The sequence below is a fragment of the Lontra canadensis genome, unplaced genomic scaffold (assembly GCF_010015895.1).
Source record: "Lontra canadensis isolate GAN:19392208 unplaced genomic scaffold, GSC_riverotter_1.0 scaffold3, whole genome shotgun sequence".
In the NCBI taxonomy this organism is placed as follows: Eukaryota; Metazoa; Chordata; class Mammalia; order Carnivora; family Mustelidae; genus Lontra; species Lontra canadensis.
In genome coordinates this window covers 25,989,651-26,012,898 of record NW_022630997.1, presented here as the reverse complement: position 1 = coordinate 26,012,898, position 23,248 = coordinate 25,989,651, and positions in this window count along the sequence as shown.

The window sequence follows — 23,248 nt, the reverse complement described above, 5'->3', positions numbered from 1 at the left end:
AAAGTGTTCAGAATAGGGTTTGACATTTGAGAGTTATAATTTTCTTTTTTGTTTGTTTTTTTATTTTTTTAAACATTTAAAAAAATTAAATTCAATTAATTAACATATAATGTATTATTGGTTTCAGAGGTACAGGCCTGTGATTCATCAGTCTTATGAGAGCTATTGTTTTTATCCTTATTTTCATTGTCCTTGAGACCAGCAGCTCTCTCCCTGCTGTACTCAGTCTTTGGCTCTGAGAGGCCTGTTAGAAAATTCAATCTGTGGATCCACACAGCTTAGGACCAGACACCAAACTCCAGGGACCTCCACGAGTCTTGGTCACCCAAGTGGACCCCGAGAAACAGCTTACTCACATCTGTGACTTTTTGGTCATCATCTCAACTTCAATATATTGACATTGAGAAAAACAGAGACCTAAGGCCCAGATGATTTAATTAATCAAATTGTGCTTAGAAAGCTATATATTTTTAAATATTTAATGAAATCATGAAAAAAACTCCTTTAATCTTTATTAGGACCAAAACATTGAAAAGATATTTTCTGTAAGATGACCTAGGTCAACTTTTGGACCAAAACCTCGGGAACAGTTTTCTGGCTTCTCTCAAAGCCCCTGTCTCACTCAGTATCAACTTGTCCTCTTTCCAGGGAGATCTCAATGAAGCAATCATTATGGTGACAGTAAATTTCATCGTCCAATCAGAACGCTTTAGTGTAAAGGGATCTATAAATAATTGTGCCAAGACAATGAGCATGAGCCCTGACTGTTACTGGGAAGCAGATCTATGATTATCCTATCCTCTCAGAAGTTTGAGCTATCCCACAGTTTAGGACAGTCCCTATCCCCTTCCCTAGCTCAAGTCCCTGATTCTGGGTCAATAGAGGTGGATTTTGCAAAGTAAAAATACAATAGTCATTTCCACATCCAAGGGTCATTATCTATTTCTGTGGCTGCCACACAATGAACATATTAATTTATAATTTGCTCTTGCTTATTCCAAAAAGACTAAAGGTGGCTTATGGCCACTTAAAAGTTGAATAAGATAGCAAAAATTTCAAGTAAGTAAGAAAAAAAAATCACTAATACTTATAGAGTGGTTACTCTGGGATAGGCACAGTGCCAGACATTTTATATACATTATCTCAATTAAACCTTCTGGCAATATTTTCCAGATGGGGAAAGTAGAGCATGAAGAGATTAAGCCCCTCACCCAAGGTCACATAACTTGAAAATGTCAGAACCCAAATGTATTTTATTGCAAGGAAAGTGATGTGGTTCCTAATGAAAATTTCTAATTTAGTTATCTTTATGTTCTGTTTCATTTTTATCAGTATATGAAACTAGATATGTTTTTACTTCTAAAACCCTTATCTTTCTTGGATGAGAAAACTTACTATGATTGAATTAAGCAATAAGTTAGTGTATCACTTATTTCACTAACACAGGGCACAGGGGATTTCTGTACTTAAAGGATTACTAATGATTTTTTGGCTCTTCCCATGTGATCCATGATGAAACACCTCAAACTCTTTCAGAAAGAAATAAATTCCATTAAAAAAAATTCAATTGTATAAGCTGCCTTTAAGTTTTGCAAAATTTTCAATTTGCTTTCCTAAGGTTAAGAGCAACTCAGAAGGGTGCTTGCTCAATTTAAGGAATTTATATAACATAAATAATTTTCTTTCTTTATGTTTTCTGAAAGTCAGTAATTTTGTTGAAATTCATAGTCTCCAAAAATGATGAATTTGCAGATTGCATGTTTTTCCCTGTGACACAATCTAATTCATCCTCAATACTGAAGAGGGAAAGTCATTAACCTAACAGGGAAGGATGAAATCGGAGATAGGAAAGGTTAAAAATATGAATACGGTACCCTTCCTTTTATCAAAGCACCAAACAGTCATATCAGAGATGTGCAGAGGCCTCAAGAGCTGTCCCAGCTGTCAGAAAAAAAATGACATCATTTTCCCAAACTCCAGTTTCCTGGAACTAAAGTGTCATCTCATTCATAAATACCCCAGGTTTCTAATAATCTTCAGCCGCACCACTGGAGCCTGGTAAGGTAAAGGGGATTACTTTTCTCTCAGCCTCTGTAAGAGTTTATCTGCACCCCGGGTGTGTAATAATCTTGTTACAAATGTCATTTGAGTTAGTAAGGAATTGATCTGGGGCATCTTTAACCCTCTTTACATGGTCTAATAAATTGAGCATTTTACAAGAGGAAAGTGGACAGAGAAAAAAAGCAACACTAATCATCCATTTCTCCTGTTCTTTTGTCCTAGTCTCAGCAAATGACAGGTAAACAGGCTTTCTCTTTCTTTATTTCTTTTTTTTTAAGATTTTTATTCATTTATTTAACAGAGAGAGACATAGCGAGAGAGAGGACACAAGCAGGGGGAGTGGTAGAGGGAGAAGCAGGCTTCCTGCAGAGCAGGGAGCCTGAGGTGGGGCTTGATCCTAGGACCCTCATGACCTGAGCCAAAGGCAGATGCCCAAAGACTGAGCCATCCAGGTGCCCCTAGGCTTTCTGTTTCTTAAGATGAAGATGGCTGGTGATGGACGCAGTGATGGCCTCTAAATTGTAATGAGCTTGTGTTGGGCTCTGCATGACAAAGCACTTGGTTAGAGAAAAGTTGGAAGAAAAGGGCTGGGTCTCGGGAGCTCAGAGGATGGATTTGATTGACTTCCAAGGACTGTCATATAGTCCTTACATGATCCAGTCCATGTTCTTGGCCCACTAGCTCTTTCTGTTAGAACAGGCTAATTTCTTTGTCCGTCTCCGCTAATGTGGGCAAAACTAAGGTTTACTCCTAACTGACTTAATTTCTAAGTGACTGTTCAAAGAAGGTCTAGTGATTATTAGTTCAACTTCTTTATCTTGCTTAGAAAGACCAAGTTTATTAGACAGTGAAACCTAAACCATTTATGGACATGATATGATGAGTTAAAATCTTTGTTAAAATCTGTATTTAATCTGGGTACCCAGAGAGGTGTGGTATTAATCAAAATGTATTCAATACCTAACCCTAAACATATGTTGTAAGGATCTCATTTGACCTCTTCTCAAGGTGTGATAATCTCAATACTTTGATAGTTATATCCCCTTAGAGACATTATTAGGATTTTCTGCTTTATCCTAAGGCTTAAACCACACATTTGTGTATGTAACAACATCCTGAACAGACAAAGATGAGATATATAGCAATGATTCTTTTCCTGTGTTCAACAGCAATGGCTCACAGATGTCCTAGATATCACTGTGTTGAAGAAGGACATTCTTCGGATGGGGAGAAGATTGTGCTGCTGTTCAGGAGCTCCAAAAGTTCCGATCTGTGCCAGACTCACTATATAGCTAGAGTCTTGCCATGACATTTCCCCACCCTGTCAAGGTACTATGAGGGGCTGCAGTGTATCATAGGAGAGCCCTTTGATTCCAGGGATGGAGAAGACATGGAGTCCAGCTCTGGCCACACCTTTTCAGAGCCTTAGTTACCCCATTACTAAGTGGGCTAGATTGTACAACAACAGCCAGCATTCACTAAGTGCCATGTGTTATGCTCAGATATAAATTTTGGTTGGTATTGTCTCAGATAAGCCTTATAAACAACTCTATGAGATTGCTCTTACTATGAACCTGTCCTAGGATGAAGACAACAAAGCCAAGAGAAATTGAACAGCTCATCCCATGTCACACAGCCAGTAGGTGGGAGAGCTAGGATCAGAACCCAGATGATCTGAGTCCATGGATGGGCTTTTGAACTCTATACTCTATGCTGGTAGTAGTTCTTTCTAGTAAAGTCAAGCTGAAAGTCTAAAAAAATGTACTACCCTGTATTTCTAAATCTTGAAATTGTTCTCTACATCTTCTATTATTACCAGATAGGTGTAATTTGCCTGCTGTGATGCTAATTCTCACTCTGCCCTGTCAATTTCCCTTCCTTGGTCCAGTACTACTCACTGACCACATCTATGATTGGGATCCCTGGCCTCAGAAAATCCATGAGCATAGATTCTTGGAAACGAGCAGTACCTCAGAACCAAAGAAACCTACTTGCTACCAGGAAAGCTCTATATCCCAAAAGGCTGAAGACCTTTCAGGGAGAATAGCTTCTTACTCTAGATCTGAAAATTCTGTACATTTCCCCCCTATAGTTCAAATATTTGAAACTGGTTTTGCAGTCTTAATTGTCTCTTACCCCAAGGCAAGAGCAAGATTAGTCAAAGAGCTAATTATGCTGATTTCCCTATTAGATTTCTTCAGCTTAACAGATTCTGAAAGCACTTGCCTATCTACTGTAGAGAAAACATTGATTTCTGTGACTAGACACCTACTGGGCAGAAATTTCAGATCAGGCCCCACTGTGTTACACGTGGAATTGAATAATAATGCTGGCTGGAGTGGCCATTGCAAGGTTCTAGTCCAAGGCTGTCTGTTGCTGGTTTGTTATAGTCATGTAGCTAGCTACCCCCTTAGCCACTGGCCCACCAGCAGGACCAGAGTATGTTAGTAACAGAATTTTCACTGGATTATTTGGCTTTTTTTCTACTTGCAGGTGGAAAAATGGGCTGGTAAAACATTTGAGTGGGTTGGAATGCTTTTATACATAATTATAAAGCAGGAACAACCCAAGGGTCTGTTTCTTTCCGATGTTAAGAAACAGATTTTAAAATCTCAGTATGTGTTTCAGAGTTAATTGACAGAGATTTGAAAGACCCCTTTATACTCAAGCTAAATTGTACAAATAAAAGAACAACATTCAGAAGAGGGGAGGAATTTAAGACCAGCAACACAACAAGGTTGCTGTGGATATGCTTTTCAATTATCAGCTGAATTTCCTCTTCCTATGACAAGCTGGTTTATGGATGTCTCATTTGTAAACCAACCTCTGCTACAAATTAATTGTCTGATGTTGACCAAATCACTTAGCTGCTGCTTATTTGTTAAAAATGAGAGAGGTGACTTAATCTCAAAAATACCATTTACTTAAAAACGGGGGCTTTGGTCAATAGAGATGTGTGTTTTTTTTTTAAATTTTAATTTTTTTTATTATGTTCAATTAGCCAACATATAGTACATTGTTCGTTTTTGAATAGAGATATGTTTAAATCCTAGGTTCCACATGTATTAGCTTTGTGATTCTGGCCAAGTATAACCTCTCTAAGCCTCAGTGTTTTCATCTGTGAAATGGGTACTAATACACATGTCTTACAGGGTATTGTAAGGAATGAACTAGATAATGCACATAAAGCATCTTGCATAGTGGTTCTCACTAGGGATAACTCTGCCCTTTTCCCCAGGGTATATTCAACAATATCTGAAGACCTTATTGGTTGTCATGACTGGGGGATGCAACTGGCATCTAGTGAGTAGAGGCAAGGGATGCTTTTCAACATCCTACACACACAGAACAACATCCCACAACAAAATGTCCATCTTGGGGAGGTTGGAAATCCCTGGACATAACATAAGGCTCACTGTTGGCACTCAGTAAATACTGGTGACGGTGGCTTTGGTGGCTCCAGAGACCAACACTGGAGAGGGTACAAAAGTCTTGAGGCATTGACTCAGTGAGGATACATTTTTCTTTTGGAAAAGGAGAGAGTTTTTCTTACAGCGCTCTTCTCTGATCAGGTCAGAAAAGCCCTGGGCCTGGAATGAGGCTCAAGACCTCTTTACACCCAAGACCTACAGACAGCAGCAGAATATTTATCCCATATCCCAAGTCCAGATTCAGCCAGATAACATAAGACCCTGGAATTTTCCACTATTCTCTCAACCTAAACAGAAAGGGCTCCAAACTTAATTAATTTGCATTAAAATTCCTCCCTTTCCCACTATTAATTCCAATAATAATTTACTGTAGGTCAACCATAAATCATTTACTCCAAAAAGTCCTAAGCAGTAATTACTCCTTTCCAATTCAGTGCACTAAATTAGATTATAATTATTAGTCACACTTGCAGCTTGTATTTAGACTCCAACTCCAGCCAACACAAAACAAATGTTTGGAATGTTTATAAGCACTTTCTTTCTCTTTAACTTGACAGGATTTTTAAAAAAAATTCAATAGAAACCATCATACAAAAATAGGGTTTGCTTGGCATCATGCGTATTATAAGAATGAACAGCCTGGCAGACATCCACACATACAGTTCCATAACCTCCATGGATGTGGCAAGCCAGAGGAAGGGGATGTTATCAAAGTATAAAAAGAGGTCCATTGGCTCTGGATTATCTTTCCAAGGGGTCTATAAGGTGGCCTGAAAATGCTCATGTGTTTATTTGCGGTTTACTATTAGTGTCCTTCTTGCCCACTAGACTTCAAGCTCCAGGAAGAAGCATAGCACAGTGATAAGAAAAGTGAATTTGGAAATCAGATTTTATGAATCCATACACCTGGCTAGGATATTGCCAGTTCATCTACTAGCACTAGGATCTTGGGAAGGTTCTTCTTTAAAACTCAGTTTCTCATTAGATACCGTATATCCTGTTGATTATGGCTATATCACAGAGTTTTGGTGCGAGTAAAACAAAATAATGCCAAGGACCTTGTAAGAGTGTAAACATGTAAATGTTGGCCTTTACTATATCATTATTAGGGCAAAAACTGTGTCTTCTGTCTACAAGTGTAGACTTAGTCCCCAGTACCTTCCTTGCAGAGATTACTAGCTTAATAAACAGTGGTTGAATGACTGAAATGTAGGCTACTGGCTAGCAGGGTGACTTGGGCAACTTACTTAATCTCCCTGAACCTCAGCATATTGATCTATAGGGGAAGAGGGCTGTTATGAAAATGAAGGACATCACATTTCTGACAATGTATGATATAAAACATTTGCTTAATGAATGTTGGGTGTTATTATGATTGTCCTCATGGTGGGGCACCTGGCTGGCTCAGTCAGCAGAACATGGGACTCTTTATCTTGGGGTCATGAGTTTTAGCCCAAGTTGTGTGTAGATCTTACTTAAAAAAAAAAAAAAAAGATTACTCCCATGGTTAACTATGTATACCTTGTGCAAATCTCTTAATTTGAAACTCTGGTTTCCTTATATGAACAAACAGACATCGATTCAGTTTCTTAGGTAGAAGTGGAGAGTTTGTTATAGGCAGTAAGGAGGGTTTACCAGGAAGGTGTGATGGAGAGAGAATATTTATAATGGACTGATCATCATCATGAGCCACGGGGAGATAAGGAGGGATGTAAGGCTGTAAGAGGTAAATGAATAAGGAAAAAGATGTAGATTCACTGGAATGGAGCCCCTCTATTCTCTGTTGCAGCAGAAGTGCCAGAATGAGGGAGGCAGCAGTCTGGCAGCTAGAGTGGGATGTTTGAAATGAATTTTTAGAAGAGGTGTAGGTATGGGTGCTGATGTCAATTCCTCCCATATCACTTTATACACCTTAACATACATAAAATATTTGCTGCAGAATGGATTCTTCAAGCCCTTCTTTTCCCTGGAAGAGGATGCTTAGAGCTTGTGTGGAAAATTTAAACCATAAATGAATATATTTCCCACATAATCTTTCTTGCTATCTCACTGACATGCAGAATCAGTGCTACTTCTCCACGATTCATTTGGTAAATATTCACTGAGGGCCTACTATGTAGCAGACACTATTCTGTATTCTTGGGACACAGTTCTGTATTAACCCCCCCAAAATGGAAATGTCATTTTATATGGTTCAACTGAATTTTCATGAACCAAACAAAGATCTCTGCCTGTGTGATGCTTACATTCTGATAGAGACATAGGATGATGAAAATTAAAGTAAGTCTTTAATAAGTTGACTATAGTATATAGAAAAGATAAGGGCTATGGAAAAGGTAGAGTGGAGCAAACAATGGACGCTCAGGGGTGTCAGTAGGTCTGATTTTAAATAGTGTGTTCAAGGTAAGCTTATTCAAGTGACATTTAAGTAGTATTGCAAGAAACAATCCAACTCGGTCTTCTCTTGGGGAACCTCCTTTTCCTGAGGGGGCTGAGCTGCTGACTATCCAAGACATCCTCTAGATCCCAGCTTTTGAGGGTTCCAGATCATCACCATCTGTTTGCCCATTTCTAAACCTGATTTTCTTTCTCCAGCAGGGTAAAATCCCCATCATGAAGAGGCTTTCCCATGATAAAATGCATCCTGTGATCTAGCACAGCTGAAGAATCACCATCCCAGTTTGTTGGCTTCACATGGCCAGTTCCTGCTCTTAGTCTCCTGGGATGTGACGGTGTACTTCTGGCAATGCAAAGCTGGTGGCAGCACAACAGGCAAGGTACCAATTATACCCATCCCTTCTAAAAACCACTAGGGTTTCTCTAGCTCTTAAAATAAAGTAATTAAGGAGGAGTATGCCTTGAAGAGTGAGAATATGCCTTTTGCGAAGAGACCTTAGTCAGTTTCTTACCCAATCATATCAGCCATAGAGGAGACAGGAAACATGTGATCATTATCCAGGTGGTTCCCATTGGACCTCTGCAGGAATCAATGCAGACTATTGTGTGGGAGAGTAATGAGAATAAGATCCTGTAGCTTCAACTAATAGGGATATCAGCAACTGGTCTTTGTTTAGTGGAAGGTGAAGATTAAGAAAGTAGTAAATAACCTCTACTTGATCTTCACATCCCACTAAACCAGGAGCAGTTGTTGATATCCCTATTAGGTGAAGCTACAGGATCTAATTCTCATTGAACTCAAAATGGATGAAAGACCTCAATGTGAGAGAGGAATCCATCAAAATCCTAGACGAGAACAAAGGCTCTTCAACATTGGCCACAACAACTTCTTTCCAAAACATGTCTCCAAAGGCAAGGGAAACAAAAAAGAAAATGAACTTTTGGGATTTCATCAAGATAAAAAGCTTCTGCAAAGCAAAGGAAACAGTCAGTAAAACAAGGATGCAACCCACAGAATGGGAGAAGATATTTGCAAATGACACTACAGACTATAGATATCCAAGATCTATAAAGAACTTCTCAAACTCAACCAAAAAAACAAATAATCAAGTCAAAAAATGGGCAGAAGACATGAGCAGACACTTCTCCAAAGAAGACCTACAAATAGCAAACAGACCCATGAAAAAATGTTCATCATTATTAGCCATCAGAGAAATTAAAATCAAAACCACATTGAGATACCACCTTATACCAGTTAGAATGGCAAAAATTGCTAAGGCGAGAAACAACAAATGTTGGAGAAGTTGTAGAGAAAGGGAAACCCTCTTACACTGTTGGTGGGAATGCAAGTTGGTGCAGCCACTTTGGGAAATGGTGTGGAAGTTTCTCAAAAAATTAAAAAAAGAGTTATGCTAGGAGCCAGCAATTGCATTACTGGGTACTTACCCCAAAGATACAGATATAGTGAAAAGAAGGGCCACATGCACCCCAATGTTCATAGCAGCAATGTCCACAATAGCCAAACTGTGGAATGAGCCAAGATGCCCTTCAACAGACAAATGGATAAAGAAGATGTGGTCCATATATACAATGGAATATTATGCAGCCATCAGAAAAGATGACTACCCAACTTTTGCATCAACGTGGATGGAACTGGAGGAGATTAGGCTAAGTGAAATAAGTCAAACAGAGAAAGTCAATTATCATATGGTTTCACTTACTTGTGGAACATAAGTAATAGGATGGAGGACATTAGGAGAAGGAAGGGAAAAATGAAGGGGGAGAAATCGGAGTGGGAGATGAACCATGAGAGACTATGGACTCCGGGAAACAAACTGAGGGTTTTAGGCAGGAGGAGGCTAGGGGATGGGTGAGCCCAGTGATGAGTATTAAGGAGGGCATGACTGCATGGAGCACGGGTGTTATATGTAAACAATGAATCATGGAACACTACATCAAAAACTAATGACGTACTGCATAGTGACTAACATAACATGAAAAAAAAAAAGAAAGAAAAAAGAGGACTTGAAGCAAAAAATGATAAGCAGTGGTATCAGGAATAAAACCGAACCCATAATACTGTCTGGGATGTAGATCTCACATCCTACTTACTGGCTACTCAAGTTGATACCAAAGAAGCCACTGTCAGTAGCCTCCAAAAATAACTCTTCTGGTCAGAATCTAAGAAATGAAGAAATTGAGTTTAAATAAAGAAATATTTCTCTATCCAATCAATATAGCTTATCTTTAAAAGTTTAGAAGAAACATCTATAAAAATACATTTGTTGAGGTCATTGTCATGGAAGAGTAAGGTAGAGAGCAAATATCTATTTGTCTAATTTAATCAGGTGGATTAAAATCAAACAACTCAACTGGACAATTTGAGCCCCTAAAGAAGAACTGATTTTTGTCCAGTGTGTAATTAAGACAAGTGTTTAAGTTGTTTAAACCACTTCTTGTATATTTACATCATTGCTTTAGTCCTTTCCTTTCTGGACACATTTTGAATATTTTTTTGAGTTGGGAAGATTCTTCACTTACTCAACTTAGTATTCTTCTTCTTAAACAAGGCCTAAAATGAAATCAGTTAAACACTCAAGGGTAGAATCACTTCCAGATTTTCAGTGCAACCTTAATTCTAATTTGTGAATTCGAAATCAACTCTGCACTCATTTAGATAATTGTTTGAGCTCTAGGTTTTCTATTACTCTACCAATCATGCCAAATCTGTTGGGAGTTTTTTAGCATGGAGGAGAAAATGAATTTTAGCTTTTTAAGATCTTTTAAAGAAAGAATTAAGCGTTTTCTTTCAATTGAACCATTTATTTAAACTAGTGTGAACATATGGTTTAATAATCTACTATTAAGATAACAATCAAATAAAGGTATTTCTTTTTTAAGTGGTTCTGAATTAATATTCACCTGGGCTAGGCTTAGAAATAACCTGGTCTAATAGTTCTTGTCCTTTTTTGGGTCAGGTTTCCCTTTGAGAATCTAATAGAAGCTATGGATCCTCTCCCCCAGAAAATCCATATGTGTGTAATTTCAAGGGCTTTATGAACCTGGTGGCCGTATGGAATCTACATTCAAAAATCTGTAATTCAGACCAAGCCCCTTCCTTTTTAATTAAAAAAATTTTTTCTTTGACGTTCCAGTTCAAGATGGCAAATAGGAAGATCCTGAACTCACCTCCTCCTATGGACACATTGAGTCTACAGATACATTAGGGACAATTTCCTCTTAATAAAACTTAAGGGCTGCCTGAGTGATGACAGTGCATTGGGTGGGCAAATGAGAAGAAAACCACATCAAAGCAGGTAGGAGAGGCAGGATACATTCTCACCATAAGCCCCACCATAAGCAGGCTGTCCTCATTAACATTGCTGGTTCTCACTTTGTCAGTAATTTGTAGTGTGGTCTGCTTCTAGCACACTCATATTTAGAAAATCAAGGGAACACTAGACTCTTTTTCCTTTATCCTTCAAATTTCTTCAATCTACGTGTTTTGGGAAAATACTGCTTTCCTTCCCCAATTCTTCAGCTATTGTCTACTATAATAAGCTAGCTTGAATTTCTCAGGTCCTTTTATTTCCTTTTTCTTGACAACATAAGGAAAGAATATAAGCCCTCCCAGGCACAGCACACTGAGAAATGTTGAGGGCAGTGAATGGACAAAATAGTTGGTGTGAAGGAATTAATGGCTGACATTTACAACATGCCTACTTTATGTTAGACATGTAGATGTATTTTGGGTTTTAATGCAAAATTTGCCTCCTCAATTATTCCACTTCTTTACTGTAGAAATGCATCAAGCTCTTCATAGTTGAGTGCTAGTCTTTATTCCAAAGAGGTTCAGTGTCTCAGGTCCAATGCTATTGTGTTTATCATTGCTGGGTTAATAGAATGACACTTTTTTCAATGTCTTCCTTTGTGTTTTGTATCTTGGGCTTCGAAGATGAGCCCATTCTCTGATTAAGATGATCTTCTCCTTCTTCATTCTACTCACACATTTCTCTCTGAATTATGGAGCTTTTCAGATTAAAACCATCTTTATTAAACAGGCAGATTTGGAAATGTTAAGCAGACATTGAAAAATAGTTCTTTAAAGTGCCTTTTTAATTTCATGAAGCACTCTTTCACCTTTTACCTAGTAATTGTAATTGCCTAGGTTATTTTCCAGGACACAACAATAAGTAGGGAAATGTCGGAAAATAAAATAGTAACCCGAGTTTGAATGTTAATGTCTAGAATGCATTCTGAAAGCAAACAGGACTCCTAAAACTCAAGCTTGAATTCTTCTGAGCTACTTTTGCAATTTACACAACACCTCCTTTTTCTTAACTCAGCCTTAAAATCTTCTCCCCTCCCATTTGCTTATGCAGAGTTGACTGCCTCCAAGATTCCTGCTGAGTTATTTCTGTTATGGGATCTGACCTGCTGTTGAGCTACTCAACGTCTCATCTGTTATTTGGGTCTTCTCTCTTCCATATCAGCCCTCCCCTGTTGCTTTGTCAGCTCCTCTGCCCTCTGATCCTCTGAAAGGACCAAGGAAGGAGAGCGCAAGAAAGGCAGGCTCCAGCTGATGTTTATTCTCATCAATCCTAGCAAGTCCTTCTTCCCTAAACATAAAACTCCTTACCACCAGCATTTCCTAAAATGAATCTCAATGTTAATAGTTTTATTTAGGGGAAAGAAAATTTTCTGGTCAAATACATTTGGGAACTGCTGACTTAAAATGAAATGAGTTTCTTTATTACAGAACTTCTTCAAGCTTTTAATATGCTAATATGCACTGTGAATCTCTTAGGGAGTGATAGAGTATATGGTATTTCCCAAACCCATTTTACTGCAAAGTAGGTTTTTTTTCTTTTTCTTTTTCTTTTCTTTTTTTTTTTTTTCTGGGAGCATATTTTGAAACTAATCTTTTAAGGAACACAATTTGCTTAAACTCATTTTAATTTTTTTCTTTTCTTTAGCCCAATATTTTCCAAACTTCCGCCATTCAGTTATGACCGTCATAATTTCCGCTAACAATTTTCTTTAAATCAACTCACTTTTCTACTTAAATAAATTTATTTGAAAAGGAAATGACTATAAATGGAATTTAAGAATCACTTGCCATAAATGGAAAATAACCATCAAATTAAGTAGAAGGAAGCAATGTTATTTAGAAATTAAAAAAATATAATCAAAACAGTATGGTACTGGCACAAAAGTAGGCACATAGATCAACAGAACAGAATAAAGATCTAAGAAATAAATCCACAATTATATGCTCAATTAATCTAAGCTAAGGAGGCAATAATATCTAATGGAGAAAAGACAGTCTTTTCAATAAATGGTAATGGGAAAACTGGACAGCTACATGTAAAAGAATGAAACTAGACCACTTTATAACCTCATACAGAAAAATAAACTCAAAATGTATTAAAGACCTAAATGTGAGACCTGAAACGATAAAAATCCTAGAAGAGAACATAGGCAGTCAGTTCTCTGACATCAGCTTGAACAACATTTTTCCAGGTATTCTCCCCAGGCAAGGGAAACAAAAGCTAAGATAAACTACTGAGATGACATTCAAATAATAAGCTTTTGCACAGCAAGAGAAACAATCAACAAAACTAAAAGACAGCCTACTTAATGGGAGAAGATCTTTGCAAATGATATACCTAGTAAGGTATTAATAGCCATAAATAGAAAGAATTTATGCAACTCAATGCCCCCAAAACAATCAGATTAAAATACGGGCAGAGGACTTGAATAGACATTTTTTCCCAAAGACGTAGAGATAGCCAACAGACACATGAAAAGATGCTCAACATTACTAATCATCAGGGAAATGCAAATCAAAACCACAGTATCACTTTATACCAGTTAGAATGGCTAAAATCAAAATGAAAAGAAATAACGAGTGTTGGCAAGGATGTGAGAAAAAGGAATCCTTGTTCACTGTTGATGGGAATGTACTACAACAATTAAAAATTAAAAATAGAAATACCATATGATCCAATAATCCAAGCACTAATTCAAAAAGACACATGCACCCCTATGTTTACTGCAGCATTATTTATAATAGCCGAGATATGGAAGCAACCTAAGTGTCCATCAGTAGATGAATGGGTAACACAAATGTAACACACACACACGCACAAACACACACACACACACGCACACACTGGAATATTATGTCCATTAAAAAGATGAGGTTGTGCCATTTGAGATGACATGGATGGACCTAGAGGGTGTTATGCTAAGTGAAACAAGTCAGTCTGAGAAAGAAAAATACCATATGATTCCACTCATAAGTGGAATCTAAAAGAAAAAAACCCACATATAAATAAACAAACAAAAAGTAGAATCAGACCTATAAATACAGAGAACAAACTAATGGTTGCAGTAGGGGAAAGGGCAAAATGGGTGAAGGGGAAACAGGTACAGTCTTCCAGTTATAGAATGAATAAATCAAGGGAATAAAAACCACAGCATAAAAAATATAGTTAATGATATTGTACCAGCATTGTAATGGGAAGATGGTAGCTACACTTGTGATGAACATAACACAATGCATGAACTTGTCAAGCCACTAAGTTGTGAACCTAAAACTAATGTTGTAACATTATGTGTCAACCACACTGAAATTTTTAAAAAATACGGAAATTAAAAAAATAAATAGTGGAATTCAGGTATTACTACATTAAACTGGTTTATATAAATACATGCCAGAGAATAAATTTCTCCTGAGAAGAATGGAGCCAATAATAAAAATCAAATAATATTAGAGGCCATCTGGTCACTGTTGCTCATTTTCAATGATCATGAAGATTCACCATTGAGAGCATTCTGTTTTTTGTTAATAATTTAAAAAAAATTTATTTATTTATTTATTTGAGAGAAAGAGAGAGACAGAACACAAGGAGGGGTAGCAACAGCAGGGGGAGAGGGAGAGAAGCAGACTTCCTACTGAGTAGGGAGCCTGATGTGGGGCTCGATCCCAGGACTCTGGGATCATGACCTGAGCCAAAGCATACGCTTAACCAACTGAGCCACCCACGCACCCCTGTAGAGAGAGAATCTTAATTCCTCTGTGCAAAGTAGATCAAAGTTGTTTGAACATTTTCTGAGATAGAGTTGGAAACTAAGAACTGATTTCTTTTTAATTTTTTTTTCTTTTTACTAGGCACTTGGTTTCTTACCTTATTATTATTATTTTTTTTTTTGGTTAATGAAAAATTTCAAAACAGGGTATCTATCTCCTACAGCCAACAAATATTAGCATTTTTAACATAATCATTTCTCGGCTTACTTATTTTTATGTAAACTTTTAACTGACATGACATACACTATTGCTGAACTAGTTTAAAGTAAATTAATGATATCATGATACTTCATCCCCCAATTTTTCAGCATGCATCTCCAAAACCTATTTTCCGGCATACCTACAATGCTGTTACCTGTCATGCCTAACAAATCTAATATTCAGCTCATATAAGAACTTTTGTTCAAGAAAACTTTTGTTTCAAGAAGCCATTGAATGATCTCCAAATGGTCTTCTTTTGAGAACATCAGGTTGTTTTGTACTGTCCAGAAAGTGATACAAAAAACACTCCTTATCTGTTCACCACTGCCATTTAATTGGGGGATATACTGATGAAATCCTTTTATAAATATTTCCAGTTTTACCTCATGACATTCAAAATATTTTGAATTTGTTTTTCAGATGAATTGATAAATAAAACCTTCTATTGGTTGTTTGATGAAATGGAGGACCAAGATGAGAGGAGATTAGAGAAGAGGGCAGTGCTGTGTCTGATGGATAGAAATAATAAAAGAAGTAGCTATATGTTGAGTGCTTGCCATGAGCAAGGCACTAGACCATATCCGGTATCTTATTTTATATCTATTATCTTATTTCATTCTCCACACGTCCTATAAAGTACTGTGTTGTTCTCAGGATGGCTGTACACAGTTGGGTAAGAAGTAAGCAGAGCATGAAATCCAGCTGTTGTGCCACTCCCCACACTCTGTCCATCAGGACATTTGAGGGTTCTTCCCCAATACAAAATGGTCTCTTTTGGGGTCTGGACACAGCCATGCCAGGTTTTATAGGGGAGACATCTGAGGTGAAGGGCAAGACCCAAATCCATGTCTTTTTGTAGCTAGAATTATCCTCTTAACCACCTTCTGCTGCCTCCCAGAAAACAGAACTGAAATAAAAATTGTTTATGAGGGCAATGGGAAGAAAGACCCTGTAAAAGCTTGGGGGGAAACACAACGGGCCATGCTCCTAAAGAGAACTGTGGCAAAATGAGCTTTTCTGTCATGGTGGACAAAGGGCTTTTATGCATAGAACAGCCAGGAGATTATGCAGTGAGAGGTGGTCAGTTTTAGTGAAGAAGCGATCCATCTTTGTCTTGGCTCTAAAACCAAAGAACATGGAGGCCTGGCACAAAAATGATCACCTACACGGGTTTGGGAACAGCCTAGTGAGTAAAGAAATGGCAGCTTTCTCATGTCAAGCAGCTGTAGGAAGGGAGAGGATCTAAGGGAGAGAGGGGAGAGAGCCATGCTCATACCTTGAGGCAAGCAGCAGGGAACAGTCCAGAAATGTTGGCATTGCTCTCTGACCTCCTGGGACCATGAGCAACCAAGTCAGGGCACTTCCCATGAGAGGAAGGGGTTTTGCATGTTCCTGGTCAGAGCAGAACCCATGACCATCAACTTCATTTTGGCCAGAACTCCCAAACACTCAAAAGTGTTGTATTCTGTTGCTGTACTCCAACAGGATGGGATCTTGTTTTCGCTTACTTTTAAGTTTTTATTCTTGCTCATTTAACTGTTAACTCTTGAAACACAGCCCAGGCCATTCTGTCGGGCCAGCCATTCTGTGGAGAGCTTTATTAGCATTATCTGAGTTTATTTGATCTTCACGATAATTATGAGAGAGAGAGCGATAGCATAGTCTCATTTCACAGAGGAGGAAACTGAATTTTCCAAGGTCATATACTCTGGAAATAAGGGGGGTTATAGCACAACCTCACATCAGCCTGACTCAAGAGTCCACCTTCATGCCCACGATGTTACACTGTCTCCTTTTGGGGCATCTAGGGGGGAAACTCCTTGGGGTTTTTGTTCATGGGGGCTCTGAAGCCAAGGCAGGCTGTTCAATTGTCTACCATCCTTGTCTGCTGATTAAGTAGCAGGTAGGAGGGGGGAAATCAGGAGCGACCGTCTCTTTTTAAAGGGAAGAATAAAGTAGGAGGGTCACTGTGACTGGAGAATTCTACAAATGAGATGTGAGCCTTGCGACCAAAATAACAACTTCTATTAATAGAGTCCAGTAGGAGAAAGACCCAAGAAAAGGCATCCTGACCTGTGTGAACAGATGTTCCAGAGGCAGGAGGTGTCTGGAGGACCAACGTGTTCATTTTAACTTAGTAGGAAAATCAGACAAGTCATGAAAGGCTCTATTTCCCTTCTCCCTTTTCTTTCTCTCTTAAATTCATCTTTATTGAAGTATAATTGGCATATATAATTATAAGATATTTAAACATGGCGATTGGATACAAGTATACATTGTGAAAGGACCCCTCCTGTCCCAATTAACGCGTCCATCACCTTTCATATTTATCTTTTTATTTTGATGAGAACACTTGAGTTCCACTCTCCTAGCAAATTTTAATTATACTATACAGTGCTCTCAACTCTAGACAGCCGCCGTGTTTTCCATGAGATCCTCAGACCTCATTCATCTTAGAGCTGAGAGTTTATCCCTTTTTACTCACCTCTCCCTCTTCCTTTTACTGCCTACCCCTCTGTACCCCTGGAAACCACTTTTCCACGGTTTTTATGAATTTGACTTTTTTTTTTTTTAAGGATTCCACATAAAAATGACACCACACAACATTTGTCCATCTGGCTTTTTCCTGGCATAATGATCCTCAAGTTCCACCCATGTTGTTACAAATGGCGGGAATTCCTTCTCTCTCATGGCTGCGTGTTCCTCCTCCCTCTAGTTTCACCTGTGGTATGAAAGAAGCCTCAGGAGGCATTTGCAATCAACTTTTTTTGGGGGAGGAACTCTTGACACCCTGTTAAAGCCTTAGGGTTACAAGAGTCAGAGTAGGCGGCATAAGAAGTATTAGCTAAAAAGCAAGAAAAGCACATTTGTTTTGAATATTCCATGGAATTCAATAACCTAAGTTGAAGTTGTTTAATACACATATTTTCATTATAATACAAAACACTGGCTGAGTCAAGACAGCTTTAGATTTTTTTTTTTTCTCCTTCCACTTAAATTTCAGTTCTCAGCCAGAATTCCAACTAAATCTCAGTTCCCTCTTTTTATGACCTTGGGAAATTTCTTAACTGAAAACCTGGTTGCATCAGCTTTAAATGTGGTAACGATGGTACTTAATTCTTGGAGCTTTTGTGAGAATTAAATGATAATTCAACAGGAAGCTCCTGCATAGCGTTCAGCAAATGTTGACTCAAGAAAGTCTTGTGTTTTCTGCCCTGTAGTCATAAGCAATCCCTCTCCCCCACCACTAGGTGTCAGCATATCTAAGCTTCCAGAGCTGCTCCTTTGCCATTAATTTAATTCAACAAATACTTAATGGGAGCGCTTGCTCTAGCTAAAACTCTTTTCCACGATGCTGGAGGTAAAAAGCTGAGTAAGATGACCCTTGATTTTAAAGAGTTTATAACAGGACTAAAAGTTCTGGCCGAATTGCACAAGAACAATTGTTTTATTTGGCTGGCATGCTTTTGTTTATTTTAAATTGATTTAAATGTCTTTAGGTTTGGTCTGCAGTCTGTGCTTCACCCTCAACACCCGCGCTCTCCTCCCCCAGCTCTCTTTTCTCATATTATTCTCAACCTGGCTGTGTTACCTTCCTGGCCCTGGCAGACATTTGAGACGGGGACCCCCGGTCTGCTAACGCGTTAAGCGAAGGATAATGCAGACTAGGAGAAATAGTATCTTGAGAGCTGAATCTGCGTAAATGCCCAGTGACAGGAGGAAGAGAAACCCAGTGAAAAGAATTGGGACCATTTAATCGTTTTGCTGAGGCCTACACAGGTCCATCTCCGCTATCTGCTACATAAAATTGTTTCCTGTTCTGTTCCGTCAAATTCCAAAAAAGTTACAAAATAAAGAAAAAACCCAAACTGCTGATTGGTTTCTAAAACCTTCCAGATGAAAAGGCTTCCAAAATGAAGCCTCATGTGGGGTGATATTAAAAAGCAGGACTTGCTAAAATGGGCCGGACTGCCATGTTGTAAGCCCAGTGCTCTAGATCTGATTCTGACACCTCCCAGGGAGGGAGCTCCCATTTGGAGCCATAAAACCTCCGCACTGGAAGGGAGATGGCTTTGGTCAATGGGGAAACCCAGTGAATAAATAACTCAATGACTTGTCCCAGGTCCTACAGATTGTGGGAAATGGCAGCGCAGAAACAAAACCCCTGCTTGCCCAGCTTCTCGTCACTCCTTTCTCACCATTTGATGGAGACAGATAATATTTTTGGCTTGAATAATTCATATTCTTGATCTTTCTGACCTGTAGTTACCGGCAATTCTCACTTCATTTCTTTCTGAGACGTGTTTTTGGACCTTGGAATCCTGTGCAGTTACGTGTCCATGTGGCAAAGATGTAACATCAGCTGACCCTTAGGTTGTAAAACCACAGGAAACGTGAAATAGAAACGTCACCTCGTCATTTGAGCAATCCAGGGGAAAAATAAAAAAATAATCTGCTACTGAAGGGGAAGAAAAAGGCATACAGAATTGATTTTTGACATTGATTCAACCTACTGGGTCTTTGCCCAGTTCCTCTCTTTTCTTTGTATAAATGGAGCCAAGAGTAATACAGATAAATCAGGATCAACCGGTTCAAACGAAAGGACTCCATTCGGAGATTTCATCTCTCAGTAGATAGCTTTAGAATAAGCACATCCATTCTCTCAGCTGCTCTTGCAGTGGTCCCCACTTTAATTTTATGTTCTTCCAAAACCAGCTACATCATAGCATGAAGTGGGGAAGGCTGAGGTTATCATTAGAGGACTTACCACTCTTTGAAATTTGTTTCTTAACTTCAAACAAATCTTTAAACAAATAATTGGTGATGTCAAGAGGGGTGTTTATGGATGAAGATGAATAAGACAAGAATGTGGCTTTTAAGGAAGAATGAAGTCCTAATGAATGGAGGGGGATAAAATAAGCATAGGCATTTCTCTCATACCAAGTAAGCCATAATAATGGAAGAAATCAGCGATAGATAGTTTGGGGGGATCAGAGAAATCTTTGCAAGAGAGACTGCATTGGTGTTGGGTCTTAAAGGATGGTTACAATTTCTGTAAGCTTTGGCCCCCACAGGCTTCTCTGCTTAGAATGGCCACCTTACATTTTGGCTGGTAAAAAGTAGTGAGAATAATTCTTTTAACATGTACTGTTTGAAAGCCTACAATGTTCTGTGATTAACTATTCATCCTTTACTGCTCAGTTAATGCTGCCATCTTATCTGAGCTTAATATGAGCCTATCAGCAAAGAGTCCTTCCTTGTTTGCATTTCTGGTCTACTTAATTCATGTTGATTATTTTGTATGAGCCACATATGTAGAACTACATATATATAGTTTATATATATTATATTATATACAATATATTAATATTAATATATGGAATATATATGCATATATATATTCCATTTATTTACTTCACTTAAAGCTTCTTGAAGGCAGGTATGATTTTGCATGTTATTTTAATTTAGCCCAGCACTTAGTTTACAGAGGAGTTTAAGAAGAATTTATTGAATAAAATGAGGTAGGTGATTGTCCAATCTTCACCTTTTGGGCATGTGTGGAAAAAGTCTATGTCTATGTTGACTATTTCTTTCTTCTTCATGACAAATACCACTACCATGGTCAAGACCACAAGCCATATTTCAGAATGTTGAAAATAAAATGGTCATATGGATAGATCTTGAAGTTCTCTACCCTTTGTGATGTGTCCCACGCACAGCCCAGTCTATTCTAATATGTAGTTTTTATGGAAATGGTTTTGAACTTTACGTGAAACTATTGTGTAAAGACAATGAAATGTAACCTTTGTAGAAAATTATATCCAGATGAAGATATATGACTTTGAACTCCTGAGGCTGACGTTTTTTTGTTACAGTGTATGTGTGTTAGCTTTTAGCTCCTTTTAAAATCAGAAAGCTTGGGAGATTAAAAACTGAAAGAGTTTGTGCTGAAGACTGCTCAGGGGCCAAAATAATAGAACACCACATCATTTTCTACACTTACCCATCAGTTCAAGCCTTTTCTTTTGTCATATAAAAATTACCGAGGTTAATAGGCTGGCTCCAGCCTTGTTCCCCAACTCGCCAGAGGGGTTTAAATTCAGGATCTGAAGGCTACATAAGACAGACATTATCGAGTCTGTCTAAATTGTCTCTACACAAAGACCTACCATGAAAGAAGACAGCTCTAGGGGCTCAGCTTCATTGGCCCAGGATCCAATGGGATACCATTAAGCATTTTGAAAAATAATAGCTAAAAATCTTAGAATGTATGTGGTCACTTTTCGTGCTCAAGAATATTAAGAGGTGGCTACTTTTACTACCATACGAATGGGAGAACTGAAGCTCAAGAAGTTTCTGCAAGTTGCCCAAGGTTACTCAGTTGGCGAGCAGTAGAATAGTGAGTTGAACCTTGTGGTTTTGTGCCTACAATATTGAGGGCTAAGCAATTTTGCTTTTGTTGGAATTCCACCCCCCTCTATATGACACTTTGAGAATATGCCCACCCTCCTCTAAGAAGATAGACTAGCCACAGAAACAGATTCCATGCCAGGTTCTAGATTTTACTACAAGTTGGTTCTTGAACCTTCATGAAAGAGAGTCTGGTATAATTTAGTGTTACATCAATATTCTCTGAATGAATAACATGTCTCTCAGTAGATCCCTTCTTTGTCAAGCTCTGGATTCAGGATAGTATAGTCAGTGGTGGAGTCCAAGAGAATATTCCACCTTTCTACCCAGATGCTGCCTAGAAAAGGAAAGCATGTGGATATGAGCATTAGCGGGGCATTTCCTATACACTCTATTGCATTTGTGAAATTGCTATTAATTTTTCTCAATCCACTGCCATTTTAAGAGCTACTAGACTGTGATTATATAGCAATTTACGTGCTATCTTTCCCTTTTCCATCAACAATGCCAATGCATAATTAAACCATATGCTCTGGGGGGAAATACACTTCTGAGTACAGAAGTAAAAGCAAGATAGTGTCTCAAGAAAAGAGCACAGAAGCCAATTTAAATACTAAGTTAATGTTGGTATATTAATGTCAGAATATACTTTGATGAGGGAAACGAACTTGAGTAATTTCTTTCCATAATGCTTTTTAATTTATTAATAGTATGTTGTTGTTGAAGTCTAAAGACACGGGTTCTCAGTCAAAAGATCTTAACATATTACATAAGATAATTAGAAAAAACTTATAATCATTTGATTATTTAGATGAGGCAGTTAAAAAAGTGGCGATTAATTTTCTCAGGTACATTCAGATAGATAACATATCAAACACCTTAATATAATTTTTAGGATTTTTTTCTTTTTTTTTCTTTTTTTTTTTTTAGCCCTAGGTAAGACCCAGACATTCCAAATGCGTAGCAGGCACAGGATGAGCAGATGCAAATTAATCTAAATCCCCTGGAAGTCATTTGACACTAGGTTTTTTTTTTTTTTTTTTGGCATTTTCCCATTTCATAAATAAGTGCATCCTATTACACTTATTTACATTTAGCTGCAGGCTAGTGGAAAAAAACCCATTTAACAAATATCAGGCTAAACTCTGACTAATAATTTGGCAGAGTACATCTCACAGGGCAAGGCAGCTACGAGCTATAAACACGAAGCACAGAGAAACAGAACACATGCAAAACACCATCTATGACTCGGTTCATTCGCCTCTATTTGGCAGATAAGGGGCTAGAGGGAAATTTGCAAGAATTTCCCCATTTCCTTTCTCCACTGCTTTTCACACTGAGAACTTGGGTCAATATTGCTTTCCTTTATAAGCCAATTTACTGTTGCAAATGAAGTGATCGTTCACCAGGAAAGGAGAAGGAAAGTATTCTGGGTAGGGTCTGCTGGTTTGGTGAGCCATTTAATTTCTCACATTGTAACCTGATCCTAAATGGCAGAAAAATGTCACAGAGCTCTGGGTAGAACCTTCTAATCCTTGGTCAAATCCATGGACCCAAGCCATGACAAGAGAAAATGAATCTAGAACAAAGGAAATTCTTCTCGAGGGAAACAGCCACAGCTTGGGACCCACTTCATACAGCTTAAAAATTC